This window comes from Mastomys coucha, unplaced genomic scaffold (assembly GCF_008632895.1).
Source record: "Mastomys coucha isolate ucsf_1 unplaced genomic scaffold, UCSF_Mcou_1 pScaffold5, whole genome shotgun sequence".
Classification (NCBI taxonomy): domain Eukaryota; kingdom Metazoa; phylum Chordata; class Mammalia; order Rodentia; family Muridae; genus Mastomys; species Mastomys coucha.
The window spans coordinates 69,245,710-69,253,693 of NW_022196911.1; the positions used below are offsets into that span (position 1 = coordinate 69,245,710).

Below are 7,984 nucleotides of genomic sequence, written 5' to 3' on the forward strand. Positions count from 1 at the left end.
TCTGTGTGTTGTGGGACTGGCTGCAGATCTTGTGCCCAAGGTCTGCTCAGAACACTAACCCAGACAGATTGGAAGGAACCAGAGTCACTGGGCTGGCAGAGTTCCTGTGTGCCTAGTCTCGCTGGTCCCAGTTACTCCCAGTGTTGGGACAGATGTTGGTTCCTGCTCACCTCTGATCCTGGGTGTGTCAGAGCACCTGGGAGTGGAACTTCCTCTGGGTGTTGTGGGACTGGCTGCCGAGCATGTGCCCAAGGTCTACTCTGGACCCCAGCCCAGTCAGAGCTCCTGGGAGTTGAGCTTCCTCTGGGTGTTGTTGAGGTGTGTTTCTTGTACGTAGCAGAATGATGAGTACTGTTTTAGGATCTGTTTGTTAGTATGTATGTTTCTATTGGGGAATTGAGTCCATGGTGTTGAGAGATATTAATGGCCAGTGATTGTTAATTCCTTTTATTTTGGTGTAATGTATGTCCTTCCCTTGTATTGTTTTTGCTTTTATAGAATTACTTATTTCCTGTTTCCTTGGATGTCATTAGCCTTCATGAGTTGGAGTTTTCCTTCTAGCATTTTTTGTAGAGCTGGATTTCTGGGTAGATATTGTTTAAATCTGTATTTGTCTTGAAATATCTTGTTTTCTCTATCTGTGGAGATTGAGAGGGTGCATGTATTTCTTCATGATTCCAAATTCAAGGATAAGTCTGACAATAAATTATTTCTACAGGGGACCACAAAGGCTTTTGTGGTCTTTGTGGTTATGTCATCTAGATCTTTTCCCATGGGCCTGAAGATGAAGCAGAAGGCCTGTTACTTGTTCTCCACAGCCTCATGATCATCTATATTCTTCATTCCTGAGAATCACATGTTTCAATATGAGTAATAGCAGAAAGAATATTCCTCAGAAAGAAAGATTGAAAGTAGAGTAGTAAGGATAGCAGATCAGCTTCAGGACAACAGCAACCATCAACATTCATGGTTATCATGTAGATCAATGGCCTGAGGATGCTCAAGGGGCAGGAACTGTGTCACACCTTCCCTTATACAGCCACACTGGACATGGCAGTATCCCAGATTTCCCGGATATTTTGTGTAAGGAATTTTTTACATTTAATATTTTCTTTGTTTGATGTATTATCACATGTGAGAAACCAAATCTTTGGGGCTCAGACTCCTTTTTAGAGAACCTGACCTAAGACTGAACTCAAATAAACTAACAGGCCAGTACCTAGCACCAGTTTTCAGGTTACTCCCCAAAAAGACTTACGTCTCTCACAAGTTTCCAAGTTATTGCCCAATAAAACACGTGTCTAGCACTAGTTTCCAGGTTATTACCCAACAAATCTGTACCCAAATGTTACAATCCTGCTTCTGACAATTCAACTTCTTAACACCCACCAATAGGAGAAAAGCAGAAATCAATTTTATGGTTTGGCTCCCAGCACCAGTTATAGGCCATAATGGCTCCCCAATCTGATGCATACCAGGCTAGATACCCCCTTCTTGCCTTTATAAATGCTTTCCTAAAACTAAGTTCAGGGCTCTACCTTCCTGCTGTGGTAGCATTTTCAGGGAGCCCAAGCATGATATTGACGGAGCATTTTCCTAGGCTCCTGAGATATTCTTTATGGCAAAACAATACACTAGTGTTTTTGTTTGTGGGGATGTTTTGGGGAATAGCATCTCACACTGTAACCTAGAACTCCTGGCAATCTCAGCATCCCAAGTACTGAGACTACAATGCAATGTTTGCAAAATATATCTTGGCAACTGAGAAAAAGAAGGTAACATATTAGCAGCAGAAAAATTTAAAAATGTTCATATTTTTGCATATTAAGTTTATACAAAAAGAATGGTCCAGACATTTCAGGATAAAGTTTTTATAAAATAGAACTCACTGATTTTTACTTAAAATTGATACTCTTACTACCATCTTTCAATCTAAAAGTATCATTTATACTGTTTTACTACTTTATAGTAAATAAAATCCAGTTATGACATTTTAAATAAAAAAGCCTTCATTAAAATATGTTTTAATAATTCAGCATAGTCCTACTAAGAGGGCAGGAATTAACTTTCATTGGATTCCTGAGAAAATAATTTTTAAAGTTTATATCAGTGGTGAGTGATTCTAAATTTATGAATCTAAGTCAAAATACTTATTTTGGTTTTATAGGAAATAGCTAGAATTCCAGATTATAGGATGCAGTTTTCTAAGGCAAGGCACGTTAGATTATATATGAAGCATAGCTATTAGCACAAAGGTAATATGAGATATAGCCATTCTTTCTGAAACAAGGTTTTAATATGCAGCCCTGGTTGGCCTAGGACTCACAGAGATCTGCCTGTCTTGGCCTCCAGAGTTCTGGAATTGAAGCCTAGTGCCACCACACCTGGCTCACACTCACTTTTGAAAGCCATACTCCAAGCTGCCTAACAGTGCATTTCATGTCCCACTTGAATGCTATATATTTTACAGTAAGCTTAGGAGCATAATTGTATAATATATTTTTAAAATGCTTCATTTCCCCAACATCACAATGTATGCAGTATTTTCTAAATAACTGGTATTTTTTTTTGTTTTGCTCAAAAAATGTAAAAGCTATTAGTAGCTAGTATGTTAAGTAATTTTATGAAGGAAAAATTTATAAGGAGAACAAAATAGAAAACTAAGCATAGTGATTTAATAAAAAAAAAAAAAACTAAGCCATTCTGAAATGTTTTGCTCTTTAGTAATATGCATGTTCCTTTTACTATTCTAACTGGATAACCACATGCCCACACAGGACTGGTCTTTAGTAATATGCATGTTCCTTTCACAATGCTAACTGGATAAGCACATGCCTACACAGGACTGCTCTGGTAGCCTACTTATTTCCCCTATATAGTTCCCAGTACATGAAAGAGATTATATTCTTATGATATCAAGGAAAGCAAAGTTTGGGGTCCTTTAAAATGTGAGTCATGTAAAAGCTGACTCTTTAGAACAGTGGTTGTTCATACATTTATTAATCGTGTGTGTTGGTGTATATCCACCATGGCCGACAGTGGAGCCTAGAAGACAACTTGTGGGAGTGAGTTCTCGTTTACACGACCCACATGGACATGGCCTCAGATACTTTCTTAAGGATTTAACTTAGTCCACTAGGACTGGCAGCAAGTGCTTCTGTTGGTCCTCAGAGCAGGGTGTTTAATTCTAAAGAGTTAAATTTATATTTTGGATGGCTCAATTAAAAATACCCTTTAACCTTTTGTTTGTTTGTTTGTTTGTTTGTTTTTTGGTTATATACTTTTAATCCTACAGACTAATATATGGCTAAAAAAATGAAAGTCACGATTTCATGGTTTTTTTTCATAGAAATAAACATTTTATTTCATTTTAAATGAGAAAAGGGAAATGAAGAAAACCATTCTCTCTAATCCTTTGATATAGTTTTAAGCAAGGGTGGATCAAGGTCGATCAAGTTAAGTAACGTTGATTAGAGGAGAAAGAAAAAGACACCAAAAGTTATTTCCTTCCTAAGGTATCAGATAGTTTCTTAAGTCTTTTCTTCAGCCCCAAAGGATATTTCTCATAGCACTTCTTACAGACCGGCTTCATGTCAAACACCTCAAATTCATTCTTGAATGTCAGTTTGGTATTGCAGGTAGAACAAGCAAAGCAGCTCACATGCCAGGCCTTGTTGAGGGCAGAGACCACATCACCTTCTATGACATGGTTGCAGAGGAAACAAACATCACCAAATAGCTGATTACAGTGAGTTCCACAATAGGCCAAGCCCTTCCTCTCATAATGGTGATGTCCAAGAATGGTTTTACACATTTGGCATAAACAAAATGCTCCACATGCCATTGCTTGCCTGTGGCATTCAGTACTTGGCCTTCAATGGGCCTCCGGCAGGCGCCACAAATAGGGACCCCCATCTTATCATGGTATGCCAGACAGTATAACTCCCCTTTCAGCACCTGAGCATCAGCACTTAGCTTCTTCCCACAGTTGGCACAGTTGAAGTGGTCTGGATGGTAAGGATCATTCTTGAAGATCAGAGGCTGTTCATCAATGATGGCATGGCATGTCTGGCAGATGTATTTTCCAAGGCCTCTGGCCTTTTCATGATTATGACATGGGTAGCATAGATGTGTGCCAGCATCCTTGACAAACCCTATGTCTGCCAGTACCTCCTATCAGAGGTCACATCGGAAGCACTCAGGATGCCAGCTGTTGTTCATGGCTTTGATAACCCGGCCGATGATGAATTCACCACAGTGGTGGCAGCAGGGAGCAAAGAGCATCTGGAAATCATGCTCACAGTACTACATTCCTATTGCTAATGCACAGCTATGTTTAATGGTATGTCTGTTTGAATATACAGGTGTTTCTGTTTCAAAACAAGAGCTAATCATCTGTCTTGAACAAAACAAAGAAGCATGGATTGTTGATGGGGAGGAGACAGAAGTAAGAGAACCAGGTAATCTGAAATGAAATAACATGTGATATGATGATACTAAAGCAGCAAACAATCTAATTCTGAAATGCTATTAGACAAGATATTCAGAATAATGTACCAGAGAAATAGTACAGCATGTCTTTTATATGAGTTTTGTTTTATTTTATCTGAATAGTGGTGGTTTGAAATGCAGTAAATTATACCTATTTTATGAAATAGTAGATGATTGTTCTATATTGTAATTACTGTCATTATCTTTATGTTGCATGTATGTGATAAGTAGATTTGAGTGATTATAGTCTTATTATCATTATAAAGAATTTTATAGAGTATATTTTACTCATATTTTTCTCTTTCATCTTCTTGCAGATCATGTTTACTTCCCACACTAACTCAATATCATTGTTTCTCTGACTCTCACTCAAAAGAAAAAAGAAAAACAACCAAAGAATTCCAATAAATGTGTTAAAGCATGGAGTCTGATTTGTGCTGGCAAATTTCCTTAACGTAATCCATGGAGTATGATTAATAGACCCCATGTTATATTAACTGTAGGATAAAACTTGTTTTCCCTCTCCAAAAATCTATGGACTATAGATAGGTTCTAACCTTGTTTGACCCTTGCTATCTCTTTCCCCTTCTCAAAGCTGGGGTTTTATCTGCCTTGACCTTGTATTGGTCTGGTGGATGCAGTTACACTTTCAGTGAGTTTATATGGGTATTACTCTTGTTGTGTGTGGAGATGTTGTTCATTTAGCATCATTCCTACCTCTGTCCTTTATAATCCTTCTGGGTCATCTTCTGCATTGGTCCCTGAACATTGATAGTAGAGGTTTGGTAAAGATAGCTGCATAAGACCAAGTGCTTCAAAGTCTCTCAATTTCTGGACTTTTCCAGTTGTTGGCCTTCATATTGAGCTTCTCTATTGAAGGTTGAGTGATGCACAGTCCTACTGGAAAAGCAATATAAATTTAGGAGTCTTATTATTATGATTTTTATGTGTAGGAATAATAGTAGATTTTAATATAGGATCCAAGATATGTTTAGTCTCAGATTATGGGCCACAGAAACATTTTCTGAAATAGGTTTTCACTCGCAGAGCCACCATGATGCCAATCAAACAGTGGTAGGTACTACCAAAGCATTTATGGTGTTATTTACACCAGTGAGCACATCTTACAGGAAGGTCATCATTGTACATCACAGATTAAATAACTGGGACAGACAAATAATTTTGCCCTCCTATGCCCAAGTAGTACCTAAATATACTATGAATGTAAAATAGTACATGTGAAAAATTGAGTTTAATATGCAACTCAATATTTCTGCTGCTTTGTGTATTTATTGTTTTTGGCAGTGGTCACATATCCTCAGGTTTGGAGTGAAAATAATTGTGTTTGTAATTTCCTGTGCTATTTCAGCAGACTACAATTCCTTTGGCCTGTAATTCAAAAAGTAACAATGCATTTTTTGTACTATATGATATTGTAGTTTCAAGTGACATGTAGCTTTTTATTGTTTATTCTAATTTGTGGCAATGCCATTTAAACAGCATTTCATATGTTCATGTTTTAGAAAACTTCTATAATTGCAGTTTTGTGTATGGCATTAAACAATATTTAGTGTGAACCAGAGAAATGGTTCAGAAGTTAGAGCTGCTTGCAGTGCAATCTTATGACTTGAGTTTAATATCCAGAAGACACCGGGTGGAAAATTATCCTACAAAGCACCCCTGTTTACATGTATACCCCACACATAGACGCAGTATCTATGCAACTTTAAAAACTGACCTGTACTGTTATTTTTCTCCATAATGGTTCTTCTCTATTCTATGTCCTATCTCAATATAATATTGATCTCATTTTTCCTTTAGGACACCGTCATTCATTTTCTTCTTCTATGAAAAAATAAATAGGTGAATTCTGGTCCCTAACTAGCTACTGAGCCACAGATATTCTAACTATAACAGATACACCCAAATCTTCATCACTCAACCTAGCACATGAAAGAAACCTTACAGTGTTTTTTTTTCTTGGAGTACCTCATTCATATTGATTTTTTCTAGCTCCACCCATTTATCTAAAAAATATTTAACACCAAAAGGAATGAAACTTTTCATAAAACCTAAAAGAATGTTGTATTTATGGCTTACAAACATTGAATCAAGATGAAATTGACCCTTTAAATCAACACAAATCCTCTGATGGAAAAAGAAGGTGTATTCAGAGACTTCCAACTAAAGAAAGCTCATGGTTAAATGGATTCAGGGCAGAGATTGACTAGACCACCAAGGAAAAACTAAAACTTACTTCAAGTTTTGCTTCAGTGTAAAAACTCAAGGAATATTTCAATTTCTCTTTTTCTATTAAGAAGCCACTATGAGTTTGATTCAAATAGTAAGAAAGATGTGTGTCATAGCATACTACATGAATATAGATGCTAAAATTGCATTAAGGTATTTTGAAAATTAACAAAAAATATATAAATGATTATATACCCTTTTTAAGTTTGTTTTAATTCAGAGATGCAGATAGTTCAACATATGTTAATCAGAAAAGTTAATAAAGTAAATAAACAACTACAACATAGAAACCACAGGATAATCTCAGTAGATTCTGAAAAGTACTTTCATAAAACACATCATCATTATACTATGGTTCTAGGCAGACTAGGGAATAGTAAAGATGGTTTATAACCAGCCTGATAACAAGACCATTCTGCATGGAGAGATGCTCAAAGCAATTCCATTAAAATCAGGAGCATCAAGAAGGTTGTCCATTTCCTCCATAGATATTCAATATATTTTTGAAATCATATCTAGAACAATAAGACATTTAATGAGTTTTAGAGGATATGTGCAGAATAGATAGTGTTCTATTATACTTATTATTTAAAATAATTTTCTGTATAAAATTTGACAGGGTGTTTCTCAGATTTCTAATCATGATTGTGTTGATCTGTGGTTCATTTTAACAGCATTTTCATCTATAGTGACCCTATATATAGTGACTATATCTATAGTGACCTTATAAGGTACATAAAATCTACATATAGATATCTTATACATGTATATGCACATATATTTTATATAATTTTAAGTAATCATAAAACATTATTTCTATGTGGCTTTAATAAGCCTATCTATTTTATTATTTGTCAAAAATGTTGCCTCTTTTTCTATACTGATCTTTTGCCTGATCCCAGTTTAGAAACTCTTCCCTTTTCCTACTTTATATTGCCTCTATTTGTCTCCATCACTATTCATATAATTCTACTAAACTAATGAGTTTTAGGAAAATCAGCATTAATTTCCCACCAAATGTGATCAGCATTATGGGTTTTCCAATGCAGAGTGTTCATTGCTTAAACAATATATAATCACAAACAACAAAAACCCACTCACAGACATGTTTTTATTTAATTGTAAATACACATAGCTAAAAGACACACACACACACATACCCACAAATACACACACCACAGATACACGCATGCGCACACGCTCACAAATACACATTCACACATGTAGGTTCCTCAAGAATAAT

General features: G+C 36.0%; 2 pseudogenes; one reads left to right on the plus strand and one right to left on the minus strand.

Annotated features, from left to right (window-relative positions):
- Window positions 1-3,499: 3,499 nt before the first annotated feature.
- Window positions 3,500-4,302, minus strand: LOC116078693 (annotated as a pseudogene).
- Window positions 4,303-4,339: 37 nt separating this feature from the next.
- The window catches only part of LOC116078694, a 125,773-nt pseudogene continuing 122,128 nt past the window's right edge, over window positions 4,340-7,984 (plus strand).